The sequence below is a fragment of the Sinohyriopsis cumingii genome, chromosome 3, assembly GCF_028554795.1.
Source record: "Sinohyriopsis cumingii isolate HCF-2022 chromosome 3, ASM2855479v2, whole genome shotgun sequence".
NCBI lineage: Eukaryota > Metazoa > Mollusca > Bivalvia > Unionida > Unionidae > Sinohyriopsis > Sinohyriopsis cumingii.
In genome coordinates this window covers 149,525,220-149,551,931 of record NC_142963.1, presented here as the reverse complement: position 1 = coordinate 149,551,931, position 26,712 = coordinate 149,525,220, and the positions used below count along the sequence as shown (strand labels likewise).

At 41.3% G+C, this 26,712-nt stretch overlaps 1 long non-coding RNA gene across 1 annotated transcript; it reads left to right on the top strand.

Annotated features, from left to right (window-relative positions):
• Window positions 1-46: 46 nt before the first annotated feature.
• On the top strand, window positions 47-25,759 carry LOC149804135 (uncharacterized). The gene is made up of 5 exons (XR_016420014.1): window positions 47-92; window positions 1,106-1,197; window positions 2,482-2,605; window positions 3,824-3,893; window positions 25,655-25,759. It is a non-coding gene; the product is annotated as an uncharacterized LOC149804135 (long non-coding RNA).
• Window positions 25,760-26,712: the final 953 nt, after the last annotated feature.

The window sequence follows — 26,712 nt, the reverse complement described above, 5'->3', positions numbered from 1 at the left end:
TGTCCGTGGCTCAGTTTTGTATAAATAGCAATAAGAGCAGAACATCAGTCACAGCTGTGGGTCAAAGTACAGACAAGACGCGTCACAAAAAGGTGAGTCAAACTACACTGAATTATTGTATTTTTTAAAAGATAAACTTATAGTTCTGTATTTCAAACTTGACTGTGTCAATTTTATGATGTATATGCATGTGGTTAACTCAACATCTATAATATAATGTCCTTTGTTATATTATTATATTAATTGGCTTGACAAATTGTTTTAAAAATATTTAAGTCCTTAGATTGGGAGGAATTTACAAAAACAAAGAGATTATATATATATATATATATATATATATATATATATATATATATATATATATATATATATATATATATATATATATGAACGAGAAAAAATTATATGATGTATGTACAGAGACCTCACGGTTCCGATCTAAAATATGATGTAATTACTAAAATATGATGTAATAACTAAAATATGATGTAATAACTGTTGTTGGATCCTAGATATACTATACCTACTCTATAGTATTTAATTTGCAAGACAATTCAATTTGATAAATTTGTAATGTTATTTAAAGCCTGATTTTTACATAATGCATTTATTCAGAACAGAGATTATTAATATGTACTTTGTGTGTGCCGAACTACTATTACATGTTGGGGTTGTCACTAATTCATACAATCATTAGAAAACACACACACAAGATGCAGTTATGCAACATAAAATCCTATGCAAAATCTATTTGTTTCGCAGCCGGCGATCTGTATGATAAATAGGTTGTGCGTTTTTATTTTTACAGAAAACAATTAGTGACTCTATAACTATATGATATTCAAATAATTTGCTGAAGAGATGTTATTTAAAGCCTCATAACGAATCTTAGAAAAAGAAAATTATAAACGTGAAAATCGATGTCGTTATTTTCTCTCAAATCATCCACAAAGTATATACTGAGGAAATATTCAAAGCTACTATGTTCTATACATTGCTAAATTTACACTGTATCCAGCACGAAAACATCAAATTCTATTACGTTCTATACATTACTAAATGTACTGTATCTTGAACGAAACCATGAAATGTCTTATATTTGCAGCATCATGAAGCTCGCCTGGGTTTTTCTAGCCGTGCTCCCACTTGTTCTCTCTGGACCTGTGGAGGAGAAGAGATTTCTTGAGGCTCTCCATCGTATGTCAATTATTCTTTTAGTTTAGTTTTGTATGTTGCTTTTCTTGTGTTTTTTTGTGGTTTGTTTCGTTTCTCTTGTTTGTTGTTTAGAAAGGTACTTAATGCATTCTGTTTAAAACATTGTCCAATAAAACTTTGATCATCTAGTGACATAGAGATTATAAATATGTACAAGTGTTTCCTTGTAGCACCCCTCTCTCTCTCTCTCTCTCTCTCTCTCGTCAATCCTTCCGTTACATCCCCAAGAAAACAGCTTAACTTTGGAGTCTTCCGAAGGAAATAAATGGGATCGGGTTGCAGCATGAAAACATTGAAAACAATCGCGTCCAACATTTCGTGCACGCGATCTGCTCATCATCTTTACTATAAAGCGGGGAACTGTACATTATGTTTATATTTTGTTATACATGTCGTTCAATATTCACTGATGTTATTCTCTTCCATGTAATCACATATGTTTATAGTTTATATGCTTCGGATTACAAGTAAATGCTAACATCACTTGTTTCGAAGGATACACTTTTCGGCAATTGTTAGCCAAGATATTTATGTACATTTGTCCTTCACAGAAACAAAAAGTAGATGCAACTTTTCCTATCTTAACAAACGAACGTTTGAAAAATAAAATTTTGAAAAAGACAATTAGCACACAAGTTCAAATTTTTTGATGATCTTTGGAAAGATATCATATTGTTTTCGTTAGATTTATCTAACCTAAGCTTCAATAACAATACATGTACAGTCCCTGTAATCAGAAAGATATAATGATTTGATCGAGGTTTAAAACAGGAAGAGACCTTGTGTGGGCTAAATTTTTTGGATAGTTTATTAATGGCATTTAGCATATATCTGAGTCGAATGTTTCATTTTGTCCGAACATCATGCAATGTGTTGGTAAGTGATCAATATCATCTTCAAATCTTCTTCAAGATATAAATTATTGTGCTCGCTGAAATGTAAAACACTTTATAACTGCGGCTGATGACATACAAAAATGTTGTTTCTGTCAATATCTTTGTCGCGTACACATGTTTGATTCATTCTTTACTCTCTGTCTGTTATATATATATATATATATATATATATATATATATATATATATATATATATATATATATATATATATATATATATATACATACATACATACATACATCTCTCTCTCTCTCTCTCTCTCTCTCTATATATATATATATATATATATATACCATCTCTCTCTCTCTCTCTCTCTCTCTCTCTCTCTATATATATATATATATATATATATACTCTCACTCTCTAAAGTCGATGGTTTGGTTGAACTGCTAAGGACTGTGGTTTACCCTGATATGTCACATGCTGCGTGTGTAACCCTCTGCCATTCGATCGCCGGTACTCGGGGTTTGTTCTGTGATGCTGCTTGCACCAAGTGAGTCACTTCGCATATTTTGCCTAACATGAGTTCCGTAAATGATGGACCATTTTATTTGTTGGAGGGTTGGTGGTGGTGGGTTGGGATACTGGAATCTTCTTTTGAATTCGAAATTTGTTTTTTATCACAAGATAATTCTTGCCAACTAATACAATAGATACATTTGCTCATCAATTGTATGTATTATGCATTAACTAGTTTCTAGTTATAAAAGACAATAAAAAAATGTACTGATATCCAGTTTGCGAAAGATCGAAATAATAACATAAATGGATTCTACTTATATAGTATTTCGTTTGTCAAAGCTTACTAAATTGACACGTAATCTAGTAGACTCTTCCTTCCGATATAGAAAATGGTCATGTAAATGTACTTACCTAGACAAACTATATATTCTACTTATCATCAAGCATATTAAGGGATCTGATACAATTTAAACTAGTCGATATTGGTAACCCTACAGATCAACTTAGTGTATCGATTTTTCCACATCTAGTTCCGAACAAACTAGTGAAAACCATTTTATCTTTCATTTAACCGAAACAATAATGACATTAGATGAAAGTGGATATTTGTATATACTATTTGATGTAAACACACACACACAAACACACACACACGCACACATTATTAATAGGTATACAAGGTGTTGGATGCCGACTTAACCCACGAATAGAAGCCTCAATCCTTACAAGTAAATTCAGAATCATTCTAATCTGTTCTTTAATATTACACTCTAAATTCTGTTGGAGCATTCCGTCATGTGTGTACACTACTCCCACCACAGCATTGTTCACTGTATCAATATGCGCATGAAATGTGTTGACATAAGTTAAAATATCTTCATTATCAGATGAAAATATTGATCAATTCAACGACAGTCACAATTTGAATCATTATATACACGATCGAAATTGGTGAAACAATAGTTGCCTTAAAATTATCGTAAGATGTCATGTCTTTTTATTCATGTAGTAATGTAGCCATTTAATTATATGACCACAGAATGGAGAAACAAATCCATGCAAAACGAAGGTTTGTGAGCAGATATATGGCAATAGTTCATTCTAAAATGAAAACAGCTTGTATTGTTTGTGAAAATACAATGTATCCACTTCATTCGTGAAACATTTCTTTATATCTGTTAAAAAATAGACAGCCTATACATTTTTATCCTCTCACTTATAAATGGCAAAAGATCATTTTTGTTTGCAGGGTCCTTGCCGAACTTTCAGGACGCAGATAATGATGTCACGATTAGATATTAGACACCGACACTGGAAATGTAATTAACTTTCGATACTTTTCGGTATCTATTATATTGCCGGATTCACGAACAAACGGCGTAAGACTCTGTTTTCCTGTGTGTCTTATCTATATAAAGTAATTATTGAAGACGAGAAACGCTGCAAATTTCAAGATTTGCATATATTTATGTGCGTGTAGGTATATTGTATTATCCCGAGAGGGATGAAGGATGCAACTAAACATAATCAAATAAATTCAGCAATATGATTTCAATCGGGATATCTGGCATGATGTAGATCTGAGGTCAGAGACTGTTGACCTTTCAGTTCGCCTGTCAAACTGCAGATCATTCTGTGATATTGTGCCTAATGATGATCCTGCTAAACCCGAAACGTGTTTTGGAATTGGTTTGGTGCTTTCACAACACAAATAGGTCATTTAGTGCTGGGACAATTGGTGTAAAGTGCTTTGCTCAAAGACATACCATGATTGTTGACAGTAGTAAGGTGGGACGGTCTAGGGACTAGGGGAGTTCCATGTTAGAAAGGCAATATCCACTCTGGGGACTACGTAAATTTAACATGGGAAGCATTATCCACTCTGGGGACTATATCAATTTAACATGGGAAAAAAAAGGCATCCACTCTGGGGACAAGGGAATTTAACATGGGAGAAAGGAAATATCCATTCTAGGGACAAAGGCATTTGAACAATGGGAGAAAAAAAATATCCATTCTAGGGACAAAGGCAATTGAAACATGGGATTATTTTTTTTTAAATTAAAAAAATAAAAAATAAAAATAAAGAGGGTTGGCAATGGAAAGTCAATCTCTTTTCGAGACATATGAGTGGCCCTGAAAAGGGCCTTTGGGTTTCTTCTTCTTCTTTTATTTCCTCCACTTCTTCATCCATCCCCTTATCTTTTCTGATAATCCTTTCTTCTTCTTCTTTATATCTGACTCCGGTAACCAGTCAGGATGGCCCAACTCTCTAAACTTCGTCTGTATCTTCATCCAATTGTTGTTAAGCCTCTCAAACTCTTCCTTTTCTTTTTGTTTTCATCATCTTTTCTTTCTTACCTCCATCTCTCTTTAATCTTCTCTACTTCTTCCTCCATTACTTTTCTCATCAGATCTTCCCCTTTCTTCATCTTGTCCAACCCCCATTTTACATTCCTCCACTCTGTCCAGTACAATATCTTTTCTAGGAAGCACCGGACTTGGATGACATGATCCAGTGCTTCCTTCAAACTTCCCACTTTGAAGTAAGGTGGGTTAATGAAGCCTCTTGACTTATTGACTTCTTCTTCTATCATCCCTGCTATGATATCTCTTGCTGTCTTTAGGCCTTGAACTTGACTGGTTACCAAGTCTTTCATATCTCCATGCCTCCATTCCTCTTCTATTCTTCCTACAACATATTCTACATCCATTATCCAAAAATAGATGTCTCTCAATAGATTAAAACAAAGCTGATATTTGAGTCATTTTGTCTCAGTTATTCCTTAGAATGGTTCCAACATCAAACTTTGTGGGTTCTTACAGTGAAAGCGCGGACGTGATGGAAAACATCCCCTAAAACAAAATTGATTTTACCTAGATCATAACCGAACAACGCGCGGACGTGAAGGAAAACATCCCCTACTTTTCTCATTTCATATGATCTACTATCCACATACGTGAAGCATCAATAAACTAACCCCTAATCTACTATTTACACACGCAAAGCTTTAAAATGAAACCCAAATCTACTATCCACACAAACCTACGTCAGCGCTTACAAACACAAACACAAACACTATTGAAAAAGAGTCAGTGTTTATATTCACACTACTCTACATACACACATTGGCAAATCGATTGTTATTTCTTTTCTAGAGTATTGGGTAGCCCTGAAAAGGGCTGTTTGTTTTTGAACTCCAGTGACACCTGGTTAATGATAGCACCTTCCAGGCCTGGCACCACACACACATCTTCTTCCCCAGTCTCCTTTTACTTTTTCTCTTGAAAGCGCAGAGGGAGGATGATTGGCTTCAGCACCCCAATCCTCTGTCTCTGATATCTTGTAAGCCATCCTCTCTCCTATTTTCTTTTCCTCCTCTTCCCTCTGTCTTCTCTCCTCCTCTTTCTTTTTTATTCTTTCCTCTTCTACTATGGCCTCCGCGGCCAGTTCATTTAACAGGCGCATGACATATTCCAGATGTATCTGGAGTTCAAGAAGTTTGCTTATTCTGGTATTCATTGTCTTGTTAACGAATGAACAGGGTAGCTAGACTGCCCAGCGAGATTCAATTTATACTGAAAGCGCGGACGTGATGGAAAACATCCCCCTAAAACAAAATTGATCTTACCTAGATCATGACCAAACAAACGCGCGGACCTAAAAGAAACACTCACTCACTTTTTTATACTGCCCATTACTAATTTAAAAATTTTCATTAATCACTTCAATATACTATCCACATACGCAAAGCAATCAAACCCCAAATCTACTCTCCCCACACGTCAAACAGCAAAAAAACATGATCTTAATCTACTATCCACACCAACGTACGTGAGCACTTACAAACACACAATCCTATACACAAACACATACCCTCACACTATAAAAAAGAGCTAGTGTTTATATTCACACTACTCTACATATACACATTGGCAAATGGATTGTTATTTCTTTTCTAGAGTATTGGGTAGCCCTGAAAAGGGCTGTCCTCTGAGGATAGGCTTTCTGACGATAGGTCTGCTTCTTCGGAAAGAGAAGAAGAACTCTTTGGTGTCGATACGACAATCGACAAAGCCTCTGTCAGGTTCAGGTTCCTGCTGCTGCTGCTGCTGCTGCTGTTGTTGCTGCTGTCTCTGAAGTCTGTACTTCTCTGTCCATTCTTCTTTCTCCCTGTTCACTTCTTCTCTGAAGAGCTCTTCTATCAGGTCTTCAGTGACTTTTAACATTCTCACATTCTCTATCTCTTCAGCTTTCGGTATCAGCCTGTGTCTGACCCTATGCAAATTCACGTAGGCTTCGTTTAGCTTAGCTAGTTTGGAGCACATCTTCGTAGGAGAATGAGTCGACAATGGATGGTTAGACTGGAAACTACCCCGGTTCTTAAAGTCAACGCGCGGACGTGAAGGAAAACATCCCTCTACGGTTTTCGAGCCGGAACGATCAATGAGTATCATGAGAGGGATAGTAAGAAATCAAAGAGCATGAATCAACATTCTTATAGCCAAACAAAAGACAAAGGCATTTTTTTCAAAACACAACATTTTTTTATTTAAAAATCACTTAACACTAGCCAACAACTCTAACATTTTTAACAATAATCCAACAATATAGCATCAAACATTTTTTTCAAATCACAAACATTTTTTTTCCATTTACACATTATTTTGGACAGGGCTGACAACGTTGTGAATGAAATTGTGATTTCCACTGTTGGAAGTCATTAGGCCATTGATGGACACTACGTTTCCTAGCTTGAGACAAAAGATAAGCATAATGGTCACAAAACCATCGATCTACTTTCACATCGTTGCTAGAAGAAGAACGAGGATCAAAATGAGTCACTAAATGTTCTAAGGAATAGCCCAGGCTGCGATGATGCAGAAAATACACACAATATTGTCACACACCAAGGAATCTGTGCCTTGTAATTTCACATTATTGAATCGGGTGGTTTGAGCATTTCTTCTCATAAAGTCAATGATATCGTCTTCCAAAGGGGGCAATCCATACGAATCAAAATATTCCACACATCCTTCTTGAGGAAAGTAGACGGCTACCCAGTGGGTTCTTGGGAGATGACATAAGCTAGATGGTCTTGAGGTTTGCACAGACGACAGGATTCCAAGAAGCCGTGTACGAACTGTGGTTCAAAAGGTAATAAAGTTCCCAGGTATCCATGTTTTGTGTGTTTTTTTCTTCTTCACAGGTAATAATAAGTCATCAATTCGATCCTGACTTTTTGCTTGAAAAGGTCTGACAAATAACCGTTTCTTCGTTTCGTCTCCTCACTCTGATTCAGGAGAGCTTCGATACGATGGATCTCTTGAGTGGTTAATGGTGGACAAGAATGTTCACGCAAGTCTTTATACCACTGATGCAACACGACTTCGTCCGAGATGAGACTCCAAGCTTCGTCCAGATACTCGTCCAATTCTTCTTCTTGACTCAACATCAGGCATTTATCATGTTGAATTTGACTGGGATGATCGTTTTGACATCCATAGCAATCTTTCTTGATCAATTCCGTCATTTTTTCGACCAAGTGTTTGGCAAAACAGGAGACTAAATGAGCTTCTTGTTCTGGCCATCTTGACTTCATCATAACTTCATCGTCTTTGTCTTGGGATTCTCCTTCCACGGTCTCCTCACATTCCATCTCCAAAGTTTCTCCACTAGGTAAAGAGGGATAACAGTCTTCCATGGCTTCTAATAATCTAGAATGACTTCTCTCAAACTGTTGATTTCTATGGTATTATCGAATTCTGCATACAGGATGACGTTCACCGTTTCATCAGGTTCTCGTTTTGCAAACTGAATTTCCACACGAATCTGGCCTGATTTTATAAGATGGAAATGTCCCTCGTCGCTGCCTTGGTCTGGAGTGAAATCAAAAGCCCACAAAGCATAGCCTCCTGCATAATCCTCGTACGTAATGCCTTGACTGGTATTGGTTCCTAACTGTCCGGTGGCTTCGTACAGGGACAAGTACGATCTCAAGTAATTCTTCTTCTCAAAGTGAGGTTCGAAAGGTCTGGTACACAAGGTCTTGCCATCGCGACTGACTTCGATCTTGGACACGCCAAAGTGTCGAAAGTAGAAAGGATTTTTGTTGGCAGCTCCGTTGAAGGCTGTATTCTCGACGATACCAACGATCAAACGTTTGGGTAACTGTCCTTGGAAAAGATGATCTTCGATCATGGATCTTTGCCCCTTGGGAATGGTGAAGGTTTTCACTTCCACGCGTCGTATCGGATACTTGGCGGTCGTTCTGCTCAACGTCTGACTGATGTCGTTTCCCACTTTAGGTAACACTTCCACGCGGCGTACGTAGAGTCTGGCTTCTTGGATTTTGGTTTTGTAATCGTCACTATCAGCCATTAAATGGAAAGCGGTACTGCTACGATTCAGTCTCAGGCGGACATAAACTCCGTTCAGCAAATATTTTTCTTGCAACCACATGTCCAAATGCAAACGATCCATCAGTTCTAAACTTGTGTCGACTCCCATGATTCTGTTTCTTCGTTCTAGAAATCCCTCATTTGTTGATTTATTTTTATCCTTTGTATCAGTTTCGAATGTTTCAAACTCGTTAGCTTCGTCAGCTTCCCATACCACACAGGCATTGAGATGAGTGTTCTTGGCGTCTATTCCGTACGTCTAGAGATTTTCCAGGTACGCACGATAAGGGTAAGTATCCATGTTGCTACTGACTAGTTTATTATTCAAGTACAAGTCCACTCCACTGAACAAGGAATGCATGAAATTGTTGACGGGAGTTACTGCTTCATCGTCTATAGGACCTCCAGTCTTATCTAGAACTTTGACTTTCAGGTACAAGTAACTGCTATTCAGATCGATGTAATCTTCGGGCTGTCCTTTGATTTCAAACTCGATGGGAGCGGAATCGGTCAATGAGGAGACGGGATGAAATTCCACCCACTGGGATTCTTGCATCGTCATCATGGTGGGTGGCATAGCAAACAGATCCAGTTCTGACTTGGAACAAGCGCAAGATTCTCGGTGCATCATTTTTTTTCTGCGTCTCAATACTTTAATAATCGAAAACGTCTAAGTCTCGAACGGTTCTTCTTTTCTTTGTCTTTCTAGCTTTAGAAGTGTGAAGTCTGGTGAAAGGGTGTTTTCTTCGTCGTCTCTTTCTGCCTTGTCCTTGCTGAATGCCTGACTCGGTAGCGTGAAGGGCATTTATAGGTGTGTCTCGTCGGCCCAAAAGGTCTTTACCCGTTTGCAGCAAGACATTTTTTCCTGCCCTCATGAAGGCTTCTTTAGGGTTTTGTTTGTCGATGATGACATTTTGGAGAAATTCTTTGCCTTGCGTCAGTGCGGCATCTTTCAAGGCGTGCAATCCTCTTGTCACCATCGGTTTCAAAACCGGGGCCACCGAACGAAAGGCCGATTTTAACATATCTCCTAAACCGTGTCCTCGCTGTCGAGCAACCCCTCGGTACACTGGATACATGACTTACGAGTCGTGAGAGAACCGTTTTCACCGTGACTTTTCCTTTGGTGAATGGAATATTTTGTCCCAGATCTCCTTTTATAGCAAGGTTGACCGTGTCCAAATAAGACTTGCTGACAGGCAAATAGTGAGGATGTACAAATTCGCGGTGGACGTGATAAGTGTTTCCACCTTCCTCGTCAGCGTTCGTGACAGAATTCACTTTGAAAGGGATGACACGCAGTAACGGTACGGAGGTGTGTCCCACCACGTTGTACTCCACCACATCGGAGTACACAAACATCAAATTCAGTCCTTGGTTCAGTTCTACCGGGGTACGAAAATACTTGGCAAAAGTATCGTTGTCAGAAATGACTAGTAATTCGCCTTTTTCTTTTTCTACTTTCTTCCTCATCTCCATGTCCCCGCCCAACATGACAAACAATTCAGGACAAAATAAGAAAGACATGATTTTACGCCCCTCAGGAAATTTCATCAGGAAGCGACGAGCTGTTTTGTGGTATTCCAGGGTGACACTTTTATTGACACTCTCCAAAGCTTTCAGAAACACGACATTAAACCTGGAGGCTATGGTGCTGACCAAATGTTGATCACTAAAATAATAGCCTGCGGGAATGAACAAGTGATAGTCGGTCCACTTTGGATTTTTTGTGTTAGGGTTTTTCTTGTCATATTTGCCATGGGTATCCAAGTACAGTTGCATTTGCTCGTCATGAACTTCCACCGTAAAAGAATTTTGATTGGGAAGGACATTGAGGACTTGGGTCGGGTGAATGATTTCTACTAAAGCCACTTCCCAATGGGCTTCGTTATCTAATGGAATGGCCTGAGGTAATTTGGCCGTGTAACAGCACAACGTGTTCTTGGGAAGCACCTCCATGGAACTGTCACTGGGTAAGGTTAAGTAAAATTGGTTTTGGTGACTCATAATTCCAGAGTTCTGTGGCTGTAAGAGGGGTTACTGGACGTCAGAGGCGTGTCTCCGTCCAAAATGGGGTTCTGGTTGTTGTTGAAGTGGTGACTGGCACTGGCACTGGACACAAGGTTTCCGTGGTTCCCGTTCGAGGAGAATTTCAGAGAGGGATTGGGAAGCAGGTAACTGATGCAACTGCTCAATAAAATGGTCCACAATTGTTTGTCTCCTTGTTGCAAACTCAGATTGGCAATGGCTGCCCCGATGACACAATACACCGCGAAGATTTGGCAGAAAAAGACGATTTGCGTTTTAGGCACACGTTCTCCACACCACACCCACAAGGGTTGTTTTTGTAAATCTTGCAGAGAAGAACTGGGTGAAGGAGTGGTCGACGTAGCTGCGTCTGTGTGAAAGGGCATGATAGTCACTTCTTTTTATAGTCGATGACTTGCGAAGCGTCGATCCAAGAATCAAAACTGGGTGGATATCCTTTCCAACGTACTTTGACTTCTTTGACACGTCGTTTGCCCACTTTACGGGTTCTGCGTTCGAGAATGCTTTCGATGTCGTACACGTCGTCTTCTTTTTTGGTGACACGTTGTAACTCGGGCAAATAAAACGTTCCTTTGAGCACTTCTCCGTTCATGTCTTCCAATTTATAGACGGTAGGATGACGTCCATGCACTCGTCCAGTGACACGAAACAATTCGGTCGTCCAGTTAGGTAAGTAACCTTTGTCGAAAGTGCGTTTGGTTTTGCCAGTGCGTACGCAATCTCCTACGGCCAACTCTCCACTTTTCTTGGGGAGAGCCCTCGTTGGGGGACGTACCAAACAGGCGCTCAAACACCAACACTTCGTTGTCGGGAGTCACGTCTTGCGGGGCACGTCCGATGCTTCGATGGTAAGATTGGTTGTATGCTTGTACCAGGTGCGGTAAGATGTCGATGTACTTTGGAGTGTGGTGATGCGTAAAATATTTCCACATGCGTTCTTTCAAAGTGCGTTGAAAACGTTCCACGATGCTGGCTTTGGTTTCGGGATTCTCGGTGGTAAAAAAATGAATGTCACGTTTCTTTAATTCTTTTTGGAAAGCTTGGTTCAGAAATTCGGTACCTTTGTCCGTTTGCCATCGAAGAGGGTGACGACCGCTTTGTTTCAACACCCGTTGCAGGGTTCGCACTAACTCGCTGCTCGATTTGGAAGTCAAGGGCACGACCCAGGCAAATTTGGAAAAGACGTCGATGACACAAAACAAATATTTGTAGCCACGATTGTAGATGGCTAAATGAGAGACATCGGCTAAATCGGCTTGCCATTGATGATAGATGCCTTCCACTCGGGTGCGACTTCTGGCAAACTTGCGTCGAATGGGTTTGTGTAAAGTGTAGGTAGCTTGTTCTTGTAACCATCGTTGCACTTGAGGTAAACGGAGACTTTTCAGTCGAATTTTGGCAGCACGATACAATTTTTGAACTCCTGCGTAACCTGCAGGATGGGAGGGATCGTAGTAAATGCTGGCTAACACCTTCTCCAATTTTTTGGTGTATTAATAAGTCACCCACTCTTCGGTGATGCTAGTTTGGGTGGGACGAAAGGGTGGTTTAGAAACGGATTTACGTGTCCGATGGGCTACGGGAGTAGAAGTCGAAGGTAGTGGTGGTGGAGGTGGCAATGGAATGGCTTTGGTCTTCTTTTCTTTTTTCACTTCTGGTTTCCCTTCTTTCTTTTTCACTTCTGTCTAAGGAGGAGTGGACATCATCTTTTTAACCCAAGCTTTCATTTCTTCTCGTTGGGGTGTGGGGGACGGGTCAACAAGGATGCTGCAATCTTACTCGAAATGGAAGCTGCTGACGGTGTTTGAAACACTTGTCGCATCTCTTCTTCCTCAGGTCTTCGTGGGGTAGCATCTCTGGTGAAGCCTGGGGATGGTAGTAGTGGTGGTGGTGGTAGTGATGATGGTGCTGGACTTTTCATCAAGGTCTTAAAATCTTTCAGAGTGGGTAGAGCTGTTTCGTCTAAAGCTTTCTGGTGAAAGAGTTGCAGTCGTTGCAAGAGTTGACCGTACTTTTGCGATTTTTCTGTTTCGGACAAATCTTGGCGATCCAGCAAGGACTGCAATTCGTATTGTAACTGGGACATCTCGCTCAAATTGGGATTGGGAGGTAAATGCGGGGTGCGTTGTTCTTGCCAACGATAGTATTCCATCCATCGTTTGTAAGGCACTAAAGCTAGTTTTCGTCCTTCCATGGGGTTGTCAGGGGTCGATTCTGAGATCTTGGGACTTCCGAGGGCCTTTTTATCTTGCTCCCACCAGTCCTCCCAACATGGTTCCCAAGACTCCTTTCAGTAAGGGGCCTAACAAGAGGGGTAAAATACCTCCACGTTGGACTAACATCTTCTTCTTTTGACGAATGGGAATTTTCTTTTGAACCATTTGGCGAAGAACGTGACGATGTTTGCCTAAGCATTGTTTCTGGTGTTTGGACAAAGGGATCGTACTTTCAAGACGTTCAAACAGCATTCGCACACGGTATCGATGACCTCTTTGGAGGCTGATTGAATGGGTTTTTTTCGGAGGGGTGGAGAAGCTTTGGACAGGACAGATAACATGTCCCCATGTTTGACTAAACGAGGAGGCAGTCCTTTCCTTTTCTTTCCTTGGTGTTGTTTAGAAGAGGGATGTTTTCTGGAGGGTGACATCTTCAGGAGCACCAAAACACTGATACCCTACTTGGTCACAGGCCTTTTTTATACTGGAACGCGTCGCCACTGATTGTCTTTACGTCGTATCAACTTCAGGACAGGCATGACACGTCGTGCAGGGGTACGCAACGGACTAAATCGAGCCAGTTCTTGCTTGGACAAATCCAGTAAACTTTGTAACATGCCCGATCTTTCTTGGACTTTGATTTTGGGAGAAGGTACTTTGTGAGCAGAAGCCACTGCCACTAAATTGGAGGGTCCTGCCACTGGGGAAGTTCTTGGGGTCATCAACGGAGAAGTTCTTGGTGTGATCAACGTCTCCAAGTACTCTTCAGTTCTTGGTGTCATCAACGGAGAAGTGGATGAACGTGAGGCTGCCGGAGACGCAGTCACCGCCGTGGCAGGTCGTGGTTTGCGAGTGTAAGGTTGCGTCCTGGCCGAAGTGCCTCTCTTGCGACTATTTTCTTTTGTGGACTTTTCTTTTTCTGGGGACTTTTTCTCTGTTTCTTTTTCTGGGGGCTTCTTTTCTTTTTCAGGGGTGGTGTCTGGTAAGAGGAGGGTCCCGCCACTGGAGAAGTTCTCCTTGGGGACCTGGTCTTTTTCTTCTTCTTGGAGCTTCGTTTGACTTTTTTCTTGGGGATAAGTTTGGGGGCATTAGGATCCCATCTTAAGACAGAGCGAATGATGACCCCTCCTAGAGTACCGCTCCCTCCAGGTTTCAAAATGATTTGTTTTTTGGTTTGAGTGTCGATGCGGGGATCGGCCAGTTGGGTCAAAGCGACTTTGTTTCGATCAAAAAAGCGTTTGATTTGATGAGGAATCTGAATGATCCCTTGGAGTAATTGTCGTGCCGTCACCGTGAACCATCGTAAGACTTCTTTGAGACTAGCTTCTAAGACACGAGCTCGTATTTGTGGATTTTTTTCTCGACTGATGCCATACAAGGCACGAATCAATTTGACGGGAAGATGCGACTGAAGGGACGTCATGTTGACGTTGTGTGAGACAGACGAAAAGGGTCTGAGGTTTTTATAGATTTTTTTGTGGAGTGAAATTAAGTCGAGGACGGAGACACGTACAGGACAGTCCCTCCGTCTTGGCACCAGTGGTGAAACAAGTGGGTACGAAATCGCAAATCATCGGGGGTCGTAGGTTTCAAATCGACGAGTAAATAGGCGTGTGGAGTTTGAGTGGCATCGTCGTACGCCTGAGTCAGCCAAGGCGTTCCTAACTGTTTGGCTAAGACTTGCACTTGCGATTTATCTCGAGGGCTTTTAAACAAGACCTCGTAATGCACATTGAGACTGATGGTGCTATGGGCTTTACTTTGTTGAAACAAATTTTGGGTGATGTAAACGACACTGGCATTACGGTGATGCCCTTTGCGCGTGAACCACAGTTTAATTTCTTCTTCGTCTTCTCCTAACATGTCGTCGAAAATGACCAAATGGGTTTGACGGGAGTCAGAGACGATGCCGTCGTCTTCTTTAGGAATGCTTTCCACAAACACAATGGAATCGCCTTGACTTTCTCGCCAGAGGCTGTACGCCGCTTGCCACTCTTTGTAACACCACACGATCCGCTGAGGTGGCCGATCGATCAAATGATGTTTATGTTCGATCAAACGTTTGACGAATTCGGTTTTGCCTGAACCGCTAGGTCCAGCAATGAGCATGTTAAAGGGATGGCGAAGATACAAAGCCTCCCAACTGGCACGATCTAAGTGTTCGTCGATGACTTTGACAGTAGAGGAAGAGGGAGCAGAGACAGCAGAGGTAGCCATAGTGTTAGGAATGTCACTTGTGACACGAAAACAAACAAGACTAGAGTTTATATACTTTTTTTCAGAACACGTTTATTGAATGTTTTAAACATGAATACGAAAGACAAAAATACATAAAAGCCAAAGGCACATGAAAATCATTCACGTGGAATAAACACAAGTGTCTGTACAACATGTTTTGGGTAAAGTTCTGACCAGTTCTATAGGGGGTAAGGTCACTCAAGTGTCCTCCCGAAAGGGTCTTTCAGGCCTGTCCACGACAGTCCTGTCCTGGGTGACGGGTTCTTCTGGCACCATCACTAACACAGGTTGAAAAGTAACTTTTTTCTTTGGACGTTGAAAGGAAGGATCTCAACTCTCGAGCATACTGGGCCACTTCTTGGGTCCAAGCCTCAAAATCCCATTTTTTCCAGGCACGGACTTCTGTCCAATGGGGGTGTAAGTCACAAGCTACACACACATCGTCATACACGTCTTGGGTAGCTAAAAGTTGACGAATCTTTTTTTCCCGTAGAGGTCGAGAAGTATCCAGGTGAAAACGTAAGGCTTTGAGCAAAAGGAGTCTCTCGTGAACATTTAAAGGCACCACTTTCATGTTGAATGGGGTGGTAAATACTGTTCGTAAAGAGTCCACAAGGAATCGGCTGGTAAACGAAATCCCAGAAAACAAGTCACTAAGACACACACCACTTGTCGACCCAAATTGAATGGATACAGTTCTTGTAATAATTGATGGTAATGATCCACGGTTTGAATATGGTCATTGAGTTCCTTCCACGGAATCTGTTCAATCACTTGTGACATAAGCCGTGGCATGGATTCCGGTTTTTATACTCTCTTTTTTTCGGAAGCAATACACTTACATTCTACCCAGACATCTTCGTTCTCCAGTAGGAAATCTAGAATTCTGTAACCTACAGTTCAAACTTCGATTAGAAGTTTTCTCTTCCACTAAGCAGATTCCACGTAAAATATGTTGGTAATCCTTTAACTCGTCTTCCTCAATGCGTTGCTCTAGGTGAATCTCGAAGTAACGAAAATGATGAACATTTCGTTCATTCACTAACTCACTAACAAGGTCTGACCACTGAAACAATTTCTGACGAATCAGTTCTTTTATACCATTCAGGTACCAGTGATTAAACATCTGGTGACGTAACGGATGCAACTGTTCTTTACGTTTGACTTGTATTTTCACCAGCTCTCGGTAAATGCGTTCTCTCAACTCCACAGGCAAGCCCAAAATGTTCTCTTGTAAAGTATCCATAAGTATATACACTGTTTTTGGAATCCTTGGGTGGTGGCCAATAGCCTCGTTTACCTTTGTGCCTGATGTAATATCCACTCATATTCAGTCTTCCTATACTTTGGAACAGAGCATAATATAAAAACGGATGAATAACTTTGCGTTTGCGTTTCACTTGTATTTTGATCAGTTCTCGGTAAATGCGTTCTCTCAACTCCACAGGCAAAGCACGAATGTTCTCTAGCAAAGTATCCATGAATAGGTCAGTCCGTACAATTCAAGAGCAAAAGTAATCCACATAGTGAGTAATTTCTGGCCACTGCCATTCAGGGTAACGTCCAAGGATGTCACTGAACTCTTTTGATGTAAACGGTCTAGAGTAATACAATAGGACGAATACACACTTGACCCAAAGAAATCTAACACACTGGTTGACTTTTTTTCACTTTCCTCTTGTGAATTTCTCGGCACAAAAGTTCTACAGTTACCCATTGAGATTTCACTCTGGCAAATCCCTGACAAACTTCCTTGTAAATCTTCTCTTGCAGTTCTTTAGGTAATGATTCAATATCGTTTTTGAAATGAAGTTTAAATACTGGTCTCGGTGATGTCCAACATTTGACTCCTAGCCAAACTGGTTTCTTCTTCGTCAACGACATGGCAAGTTACTTTAATGTCTCGGTCCCACTAGGGGTAAGTAATGACAATTCGGTGACCATCGAGCATGTTCTACGTAGGCCGAATCTTGCGGTTCCCAGTGGTGAAGTGACACACCGCAACTGAAGCACTTGACTTTATCTCCTTCGCCCAAGTAGAAAAATCCGGCTCTGGCTAATTCTTCGGGGGTCGGTCCTCCAAGATACTTAGGCCATTTTCCTTTGAACGATTGAAGACGATTTTCAAAGTCGCAGTATTCCGACAAACGCACAGGAAACGAATATTCGTCTTTCACAGGTTCGTTTCGATGAGGGTTGGGTGACATGGACAGGAGTTTGCTCAGAGCTGGATGACATCCGTAGGGGGGTAGACGTGAAGGTCGACATTCCCCTTTAAAACGAAACCCAGTAAAATGTCCAAGAGGACGAGTGGCATCGCTTTCGCATCCCTCAGGTTTGACACGCACAGCATCACTTTCCATGATAGGGGTAGTGAGAACAAAGTTCCCATGATGCTTTACGGCATCGCTAAGGTCACAACGTACAGCATCGTACCCATCGCAAGGCTCACAATCGCATTCCACTTCCGAAGCCCCACACTTGAACTGTGCCTGTCTAAACTTGTTTTGTGTTTCTCTGAAAGTATTCATCTTGTTCGCTCGGTCTTGGTAGTCCCAATGAACTATCGATCTTGACTATAGCCCTTTTTTATACTAGTCGCAATGCAGTCTCAAGCTTGTACATCGTTCCTTTTTTATGTTTTTTATGTCTTGTTTTGGAAGGTACCGTCTCTAAGGTACCGTCATCATTGTACTGTAATGTCATGGGTGGAAAGGCCATAGAAAGGTAAGGGCAGTGCGGAGACCATCGAGTATGTTCCAGAATAGCTGAATCTTTATAGATACATAGATCCATTCGTAACTTCAGTCCGCAAGCGAAACACTGTACTTCGTATCCCAATCCAGACTCGGGTCTCAAGTAGACAAATCCTGTTCTAGCTGAAATATGCGAAGAAGGTAATCCTTTCCTATCCGTAGGCCATGCTTGAAACGTGTCCAATCGACCGGCACAATCACAATAGTCAGGCAAGAAGACTGGAAAAGGGTAGGGTTTGAACTTGGAGTTCTCATCGGGTTTCTCACTCGATTCTTGCTGTGGCGAAATCATCCTTCTGGTGGGTGGCTATCCGCTTACAACCAAAGTTTTCTACCAACATGTCCATACGGCAAAGTGAAATGATTGGGAAGTCGCACTCGCTTCTGGTACACGATTTGATAGACTTTTTCCAAGGGTCGACTGACGATGTGGTGAGTGGGTAAACGTACAATCTTGTTCGGTTGATAGGTGGTCACTTTAAAATGTTCATCCTCTCCGGATTGCAAGGCTTCTTTCAATACCCCAAAGTTGACCACACGACTGGTACGATAATTCAGAGTCAATCCTTTCACTTTGCACGTCGTGTGCACTTCTCCTTGTGGGTCCCGGCATTCGTAGCCGTAATTTTTGGGACCCCCACTGACGAAACTTAGAATCTTGTCGTCGGGATGCTCGTCTGTCCAGGCTCCTAAACGGTCTCCTTCAATGTCAGGGTGCTGTTGACTCGGGTGATGGATGTAAATGCAACTGTCCGTGTCAAAGTACAGGACGCGTTCCCCTAACAGTTCTAAAGCTTCGTACAATTTTAAGCGAGCATGAGCTGCCACGTAAGCCGCAATGATGACATTTCCAAAAGGTTCGTCTTGTACAAAGTCCAGATCTTCTTCGTAATTGACCAAGATCAAATCCTCACGAACGACGTCCACGTGTTTCATGAATTTGGTTTTGTCGTGAATCATCTGGAAGTAGCGGGAAGGTTCGGTCAAATATTCCGTCTTGGGTAAACACGGGCGTTGTGCCATTTTACCCCACAAGCAATTTAACATCACTTTGGCAAACGATCGCCTGCCTTCGTTTTTCTCGATGTGGTCTAAAGAGATGCCTTCTTGTTCATAGTATTTCTCTTTGAATTTTATTTGGTCTTCGGGAGTGTGACACCAGGAAGGATAGCCGCTGGCTTCTTGCTTCAGTTTCAAAAAGGCATCCACGTAGTCGGCGAAAATGCCTTTCTGACTGGGGTCACCCTTGTGGTATTGTTGTGTCTTGGGAAAGTGACAAATTTCGTACACTTCTAACAGTTGGTATCCCATGTCCAGAGCTTTGAACAATTCTACGCTGACCCAGGTTCCCGTCAAGGCCCGTTCTTCCTGGGTGTGCTGATAAGGTTGGTCTTGGTTGCACGTTTCGGCACAAGTACGGAACAAAGGAAACATCAGTTTGCCTTGACAATGGTGAGGTAACACGAAATGGTACAAGTCCGTGGGCGGCAAAACTTTACACTTGATCAGACCTTCGTATTGTCGAATGTTTTTCAGGTCGATGTGTTCCGTGAACAATTGTGGGTGCCCTGCAGGAAAGCGACAATATTTCCACACGTAGGGATACAGCGAGCACACGTCCAAGTATTTGATTTCTTCTTTCTCTTCGTCGGCTTGGTACAGCAAACAGGTGGCATTGGTCCTTCCTCCGTACAAACTATCCCTCGGGTTCAGCGGGTCCATGAACTGGTAACTTTCCACGAGGCGTTTAAACTCGGGATCGGTTTTCAAACGGTGATCGTACTCGTGTTCCCACATTTCCACCACTTGGTATCCTTCCTGTTCTAACTTTAGGCGTCGCTGACAAGTGGCCTGGTACAAGCCTTCCATGGTTCGTTGTAAAAACTGATTTTTGGTGTCGCGGTCAGGGTAACAGACGGGACATCCGTGAAATAAGCAACCGTTAAACTCGTACACGATCTTGGGGTTTTCTAAGTCCCAGCCATCGACCGAATGCGTTCCGATGGTCTTTTCGCCTCCTCCGTTGCGGGCATGCTGAATCCATTTGTCTTCCTTGTCGCACAAGTAATGTAACCAGCGTAGGGCTTTGACCGAGTATTGACGTTTGACATACTGGGTCGTTTGAGGACTGATGACAGCCACGGTGTTTTCAGGCATGAATCGTTGCCTGTACACTAAGGAACACGCTTTGGCAATGGTGCAAGCTTCTTTCAAAGGATCGACCTCTTCGTGTTCCATGAACAGTTCTCGAAATTTTCCACAGCAACGCCGTAAAATGTCCACGTCGGAACGACAATACTTTAGCATTTCTTCCTGAAAGTCGAAAGGGTCCTAGGCGTGAGCCTGGTACCAAGCGTAGAAAGCTTCTCGTTGTTCGGTACGCATGTTGTCTGGGTCGTAATAATGAGCCTCAGGTAAATGGTGTTGATTGGCTTCCGTATTGAAAAAGTGAGGAAAGTACAGTTTAGCCATTTCTGTCATTACAAACGTTTTAGGCATTCGACTCAAAGGCATGGCCAAATAGCTCATCGAATCTTTAAACTGTACTTGTCCCACTTGCATGAAAATGATTTTGGCTCCGTTCAAAGTCACTTTAGGACGTTCGGTGCCATGTTCCGTATAGTATCTCAAAAGAAACTGTCCATCGTATCCGGAGAAATTGTGAGCCATCACCGTGGCATGGCGATGACAATCTCCGTAACGTTCGATGTCCTCTTGGCTCCACGTCTTGTCGAGGGGGTCTAAGACCCATTGGGCAAAATCGGCTAACGTGTTCGGTCCTCGAAAGATTTTTTCACGCCCTCCGGGAATCTTGCTACAGTGAGGGCAATGACTGAAGATAGGTTCTTGAATGCACTTCTCGCACGCTCGATGAGCCACGCAGAAATTAGGAATGTGAATGCCGGTCTCTTGCATGAATTCGAAATCGAAAAAGATGAAATTGCCTTTCTTCTTGTGACCGTCCTCTTTCTCTGGTGGGGGTTGGTATTTTTGCACGTAGCATTGGTGTTCCAAGTCCACGATGTGGTGACAAATGTGACATTTTTTCTTTCCTGAACATACGTGTGCCTTGGCACTATTGGTACGTAGGCCTTGTCCACACGTAGGGCACACTCTCAGGAGTTGACAAGCACATTTCTGCTATGAACCTTCCGTCTTGAGATGTTGCTGGTAACAGGCAGGGCTGAAAAACGTGCGCAGACAAGCAGGACAATGTACTCTTTCTTGTCCTTCGCTCAGACAGGGTGGAGAGGCCAAACATCCTGAGCATTTCCATCCGCAATGTTTGTGTTGCTCTCGATTATTATAACCATAGTCACATTTCTCACAGTAATATTTGTATCCCAGGAATCCGGTGATAGTGGTAATGGTATCGAAATGGTCATCGTGACGATAAAGGTGAATGTATTTTCCATCCTTAAAGTCTTGGCCTCGAAACAACAGAGGCCCGCGCACTTCTTGAGGGTGCACTTTCAAGGTGTAGAATGGAACTAGGACATCTTGCAATGTTTGCATTTCAGGAATACCGCAGGGTGTGTCTTTGGACAGGCCAGCTTGTTGTAATAGGAGTTCTGCTTCACTTCGTTGTTTGGCTCGGTTCGATTTTCGAATGTTCTCCCAGGCTCTTTTCCATTCTACCGTGTCGTTCTTGTTGGCATAGGTTCGTCCCACCACCATAGCCCTGGCTAAACACATCTGGTCTTGAGGGTTGTGAATTCGGACGAGGCTCGTTTTGGTGATGTGAAGGTCGTTCACCAATAACACCTTATTGCGTTGTCCGGTCCCTTTGAGGAGGAGAGACGTGGGTCATGTCGAGTATGGCTTTTCCATCGGTGATGTCAAACTGGTCATTGGATTGTTGTACGTGTTGAATCTTGTCCATGACTTTGGAAGCAGTCAATTCTGCAGGTGTGCTAAACTCAATCCAAACCGCCGTTTTGTATGGAAAGTCTCAAGCGATCGTCTTCTTTGGGTTGACATTGTCGCTTGAGTGCGGTGAGCAAAGAATCCCACACCCCAGTGATGAACCCTTGTGCTTTCTCTAACGGTACGTCGGACTTGAAATTTTTAAACTTCACTGAGTATTTGTAAGCCGTGGTTCTAAATTTTCTAGAGCAGCGCTTTTCCGTCTCTCGAATGGAATAGTAATTTTCAGGGTTGACTAAGGGTGGTGAACTTGGTTTAGAGGGTTCGGATTCTGGTTCACTCATGTCCTCTTCAAAATCACTGGCATGAATTTGTGCCAAGACTTCAGCCCTGGTACGAGGGGATAGATCACGTTTCTGCCTCTTACTTTCTTCTTCTTTCTTCTCAAATGAATTAGATCGTTTCATCTTGAATGTAAAACGTCAAATGACTCAAGTTTAAACACCATGGACTAATTTATAGTCATGGCAGACCAGCGTATATAAAAGGGTGTATGTCTTGTCCTTTCACTATTCATTTCACTCTCAAACCGAGCACAACGATGGAAGAGACTAGCCAAATCGAACGTTTCATCAGAGCTTTGCGAGGGGTCATTAGAAAATTTTCTTCAGACCAGCCGACGGACTACTCTCCTTCCTTTCGAGATAAAAGTGAAGATACTTGCTACATCTGTCAAAAGAAAGTTCATTGGTCTTCAGAGTGTCCAGACCGTCAAAAAAGAAAAACAGGGGCGAGAAAAGACAAAAGTCAAGATACCTGTTATTATTGTCAAGAAAAAGGACATTGGTCTCCAGATTGCCCAAAAAAGAAACAAGAGGAGTCAGAAGAAAAGAGGGATTCTTCAGAAGAAGAGAGGGATTCTTCAGAGGAAGAAAGCAGACAGGTGAAGAAAAAGAAACAGGAGAAGAAAAGAAGAAGGGAAGAAAGTGAGGAGGAAGAAGAGGAAAAGACTGTGACGGTGAAGAAATTGAAAAAACAGAGAGAGTAAACAATGAGATAGAAGAAGTCAATGAACTTTTTAAAGTGTTATGTTGTGAATTGTGAATTGGATTGTAACTAATGAATTTTTTGAATTATTGGCAATTGAAAGTGTATCTCTTTTCGAGAGACGTGGGTGGCCCTGAAAAGGGCCTTTTTTGGTGTAGGGGTGAGTTTAAGCAATCAACTTTAACTGCCTTAAACCTTTGCCACGGCCAAGGCCTACTTCTGGACTGCGTAATGTTGATGATGATGATTTGGTTGAAATCACTAAGGGTGGTACGGTAGGCTTAGTCACAGGGTTGACGTGTTTAGCTCGGGAAGGTCGTATTCTCTTCGGTCGTAATAAAGAAGTCTGATACATTTGTTTCAGACTTCTTAACTCCGCTAAAATGTCCAACAGTTCCGTGACCGTTTGATTTTCACCCTCTTGTTTCTTTGCTGCTACTTCTTCTTGTTGTTTTTTTCTTACCTCTTCTTCTTGCCGCTGTTGCTGTAGGAGAAAAACTTGTTCCGCTTCCTTTTGTCGTTGTATACATTTCTCCAATTCTTCTTTCTGTCTCTGTCTAAAATTCTCCACTTACGGTAATGAAGGTGACGAAGGTTCCGGAACAAATTCTTGCGAGGTAGGAAAATCCACAAAATCCCAATTTACCTCTTCTGAAAGTAAGTCCGGGTTCCCTTGGACGGTCCCCACTGCTGGTGCACCCCATTGTATCGTTTTCTGAGTTTCCGTCATGTTGAATCACTGTCGCATAGATTGACTGCACAAAGGCGCTAGCGAATCTATATAGACCACGTGACGTCACAGACTGCTCTCTTCGGATTGGATGCGGGCTGACTGAATTTTGTAACGCGTGTTTGGATTGGTCAATGAACTCAATCCGTTTCAATCCTTCCTCTACCTATAAATAAGCGCAGTTCACTGCATTGATTCACCTGTTCTCGTCGCCTCAAGATGTGGACCACAGTCGAATCATCCACCCTTGTGTCTTCAATGATGTTTAGGACGGACATGCTAATGTATGTCAGATCCAAGTGGACAGTTGTCCACAAGTCAGACACCAGTCTGTGGATACGAAGAGTCTATGTGGAAAGACAAGGTTGCCTCAAGAGGACTCTGATTTATGGCCCTACACTAAGACGCAGCTTGAGGACAAGAAGATGCCGCAGATGCCCTTTATGTTAAGGGCATATTAACATAAACCCAAAGGCCCTTTTCAGGGCCACCCACATTTCTCGAAAAGAGATTGACTTTCCATTGCCTACCCCTTTTTTATTTTTTATGTAAAAATCCCATGTTCAATTGCCTTTGTCCCTAGAATGGATATTTTTTTCTCCCATTGTTCAATTGCCTTTGTCCCTAGAATGGATATTTCCTTTCTCCCATGTTAAATTCCCTTGTCCCCAGAGTGGATGCCTTTTTTTCCCATGTTAAATTTATATAGTCCCCAGAGTGGATATTGCTTCCCATGTTAAATTTACGTAGTCCCCAGAGTGGATATTGCCTTTTTAACATGGAACTCCCCTAGTCCCTAGACCGTCCCACCTTACTACTGTTGACCCAGGCAGGTCCGATAGTAGGATTCAAACTTGCGATTTCCCGGGGTGAGTACAGCACGCTAACCACTGGGCCACCGAAACGTGTGTGCGTGTTATTTATTGGATAAACTATATATCCAAGTAATTCGACCTCCTTGCTAGTAACAAAGTATATAACAAAGTATTTTATTGGATAGGTTTTGATTTAAAAGTGGACCAGGAATTCCAAAGATTACCAGAACACAAACCCTTACCTTCTCCCATCAGATCATCTTAGTAGTATTAGGTCTCATAAACTGAGAAAGTTTAAATTATAATGTACCAAAGTTAAATGGCAAAAATTAAAATTTCTTTATCAGTCCTTCTAGGATAAATTTCGACACTTCTTTAAAAATGAATTTTGACTTATGCAATTGGTTCAAACAAACACTCTTTACTTTAAATCGATTTATATCATAATATCCTTAAATTTGTGTTGATTGATAATACAAAGGTCACAAGATTTTTACTTATTCAACACGAAATGAAAATCCAATAAATGTGTCTTAGTTATGCTCTCAGATCGTATGTTGTTTATGAATGAAATGTCATATTTCCTACCATGATGTTAACTTTATAATGTTAGTAATTAAATGAATTAATTATTGAATTAACAGGGAAGTGGAGATATGAATATGTATATAGACTGGTATACACGTACAGACATACTTTCATGTACACAAAGAAGCCTGTTAATTGATCATATTTTCATAAACATATCGAAATTTCACAAATTCAAAGCTCAAATGAATAGTCGCTTCTCAAATCCAAAAGGAAAGAGATTAAACCGCTGAAAAAATGGATTCCATACCTTGTATCAAATTTGAAAATAAATACTTTTTCTATGCAACAATAGGATAGCTGCCATAATGACGCTAAGTAGAGTGGTATGAAAACACGGCATCTTGTTTGATTTCTTCCTTTAATTTTCAGATAGACAGATGTCGTTATTGACTGCATTTAGCATCTCCCCTAGTGAAATCGGTTTTCTAAATCTGTTGACTTAACATGAGGATATAAAGATATTAGAGCAGGAAACTTTGTACTATTTGTATTATTAAGATTGCCGCGGTAATCGCTATATCCCTTTTCTTCCTAATATCTTCTTTATTCCCTTCATGATCGTCCGCATGAATTGTTCCTGTCAAAATCAATATATATATACTAGCACTGACGCCATGCTTCCTCTCCTATTTTCCTTTCTCCTTCTTTTCTTTATCTCACTCTTCTTCTTCTCTTTTCTCCCTCATGTACAATAACTAAAAGTAGTACATCTTGTAGTAGATATGTTAATTATCTTCTTTTTGTTGTTTCATGTTTTCTATACTATTCTCCACCCCGACTCCAGTCGTCCAGATAAAGAAAATTTTACTGCAGGTCGGATCAAACCCCATAGTGTCTACTTAGTGAAGGTTATATTAAACAGCACAGTGCCTACTTTTAAAAATAAAGTAAAAGAAAATGTGATGTATCCTCTAAATGCATCAGTGTGCAAGTCTTTGAAAACAAGTTGTCAAAGTTCATGAAAGTGTGGCCAAGGTTGAGGATACACAAAGTTGAATATATTGTGAACTTACCATGCGTATTAAATGTCACAGATGATCTTAATTTGGCTCAGTTGGATTTATAACGCAAAAAGGATTCATATCAAAACTATAACATATTTTAAAAGAACATGACGAAATACTAAATCTGTTCAAATTTATTTAGTACATAGTCCTCGCCGATTAATACCTCCTGTCGCGAATCGCGAGGATCAGCTTGTATTACTTAAAGTTCCAAGTAAAGGAAATCCGAGATATGAACGAAAATAGGCGATTGGTCAAATCTGTACACACACACACACACACACAATTTATGAAATGAATGAATAAAGAAAAATATATGATGCAAAAATACAATGATCCTCTCACGCTCTCAACATATGATTGACCCAATCACTCTACACAACATTCTCTCATTGAAAATAAACCAGAAATATGAATTCAATA